General features: G+C 29.6%; 1 pseudogene; it reads left to right on the forward strand.

Annotated features, from left to right (window-relative positions):
• Positions 1–2,231: 2,231 nt before the first annotated feature.
• LOC125852393 (E3 ubiquitin-protein ligase WAV3-like) overlaps positions 2,232–2,680 on the forward strand; it is a 1,518-nt pseudogene continuing 1,069 nt past the window's right edge.

Raw genomic sequence — 2,680 nt, forward strand, 5'->3', positions numbered from 1 at the left:
TAAACTATACATGCGTTTAAATACCCCCTTAACATCTTTGAAGTGAATTAAATGCAACCCTAAGGGATGACGTGACAAAGAGAGTGAGCTCACTCACCTAATAGCTTGTGAAGGAGTTAAAAAAAGGAAAAAAACATTATAAAACCATACACATGTCATTTTTTTATAGGTCAATATATAATTATATTTTAAATATTATTTTCTTAATATATTAACTTTTATTAAGCTATATGAATTTTCCTATTGGCCCATAAATTTTTTAATTTTTTTCTCTTCATTTTATTGTCTTTCCCTCCATTGAAGCATCTTTTTTTCCTCCATCTTCATCTTCAACTCTATGAACTACTTCAGTAATCCATAAAACCCAACACCAACATCTTATTATTGACGTCAATTTCACACCTATAAATTTTATCGATTTTCATTGAAGCTAAAAAAAACTTGTTGATTCACCGAATAAGACGAAGAAAGAAAGAGAAACATGAGGTGTGGTGGAGCTCATTGGAAAATATGAAGAGGGAAAAAATGAACAGTTAAGAGCTAGAAATGGTGAAGAAGAAGGAGGAAGAAAGAAGTGAAGGGGGTGGGTGGGGCCTGGGTATGGGGGAAAATAAAAAGGGGGTGGGTGGGGATGGGTATGGGGGAATAAAAATGGAGACACATTTTAAATTTTAATTTTAGAAAATGCATTTGCAATTAATTACTTAATGTAAATTAATTTTAAGAAGTGTTAAAGAAAATTTTGTGAAAATAATTAATAAAAAAAATTAATTAATAAAGCTATATGAATTTTCCTATTGGCCCATAAATTTTTTAATTTTTTTCTCTTCATTTTATTGTCTTTCCCTCCATTGAAGCATCTTTTTTTCCTCCATCTTCATCTTCAACTCTATGAACTACTTCAGTAATCCATAAAACCCAACACCAACATCTTATTATTGACGTCAATTTCACACCTATAAATTTTATCGATTTTCATTGAAGCTAAAAAAAACTTGTTGATTCACCGAATAAGACGAAGAAAGAAAGAGAAACATGAGGTGTGGTGGAGCTCATTGGAAAATATGAAGAGGGAAAAAATGAACAGTTAAGAGCTAGAAATGGTGAAGAAGAAGGAGGAAGAAAGAAGTGAAGGGGGTGGGTGGGGGCTGGGTATGGGGGAAAATAAAAAGGGGGTGGGTGGGGATGGGTATGGGGGAATAAAAATGGAGACACATTTTAAATTTTAATTTTAGAAAATGCATTTGCAATTAATTACTTAATGTAAATTAATTTTAAGAAGTGTTAAAGAAAATTTTGTGAAAATAATTAATAAAAAAATTTAATTAATAATGTGGTGTTGGCATGATTATGTTGTGGCACTTAGATGACTATGATGTGGCAAGTGAGAGTGGTATAATAATCTTAGGGTGATTTTTAATTCACTTCAAAGATCTTAAGGGGGTTATTGAAACTCCCGTGTAATTTAAGTACTAAAAGTAAGTTATCCGACCAAGTTCAAGATTTTTTTTAATGAATTTTCTCTATATATTATAGTAATATATATATATATATATATATAATGTCAAAAGTTTAATGCAATACTAATGAGAAGCAAAGTTTCATTATAATCAAGTGTTCCATAGAAATCATTAGCTTTGATTCAATTAATGTTATATTTATGTTCAAAATATATATTTAACATGTAAAATAATCTATATAAAATCTTGTAAGCAAACTAATTATAGTTTAAATTGATAAATTAAAATTATGAATCTACCATTCTATCAATAATAATATAACTTAACTTTAGTGAGTTCTTTATCATTTTTCTTTTTAAATAAGTAAATAATGAATTAACTACTTACCAACCAACACATATAACTTAGAAAATGTTTGATTTAAATATCGTCAAATAATTTCTTGCTAGTTTTTATTAATAATTGAATACCAAGGATTTTATATATATGAACTCCTAATTTTTTACAAAAGAAAAAAATTAATTAATTTTTTGAATGCTCTTCTTTAAATTATTGACTTCAAAGACACTGTAATAAATTTTGAAATCCATGCATTACTTAAATTAATGTTAAATTATCTCTAAAATTACTCAATCCTATCTGTATTTATCACCAAACTTCACTTCTCACTATATATACAGAACCCATCGACATTGAATTTCACAAAAAATCATTCATTTGCACTATTTCTCTGTTTGCTTCTCATCTTTCTTTGAAGAAAAAGAAAAAAAAATGTTAATGGTCTGGCACAAACTGAAGAAGGCGCTCTCACTTAAGCGTAGGATAACAATTCCCAGAATGAGACACACCATTCCAAATCACCTGCTATTCCTTCGTTGCCGTCCTCCTTGTCTCATTTACCCAGCCCCACTACACATTCATCCAAGGTCCGTTTTCATTTCTTCTCTCTTTTTATTTTTTGTTTTACTATTTTCCATTTTCACCCTTTTTTTTCTGAAATTCTCCATCCATGTTTCCCTTTTTACTTTCCGACAACATTTAAATTGCTTCACCACTAAAGTGGCAGATAACAACAAACCAACAAAAAATTGTGCTGGTTCTGAAATTTAATTCTTGTTCTTACTTAACTACCTTTTATTTGTAGCTTTGATTAAAATGGAAAATGAGGCGGGGCGGGATAGTTGCGGAGCAAATCCACCTAAAATTATAAAGACTTCAAT

Source organism: Solanum stenotomum, unplaced genomic scaffold (assembly GCF_019186545.1).
Source record: "Solanum stenotomum isolate F172 unplaced genomic scaffold, ASM1918654v1 scaffold34636, whole genome shotgun sequence".
Classification (NCBI taxonomy): Eukaryota; Viridiplantae; Streptophyta; class Magnoliopsida; order Solanales; family Solanaceae; genus Solanum; species Solanum stenotomum.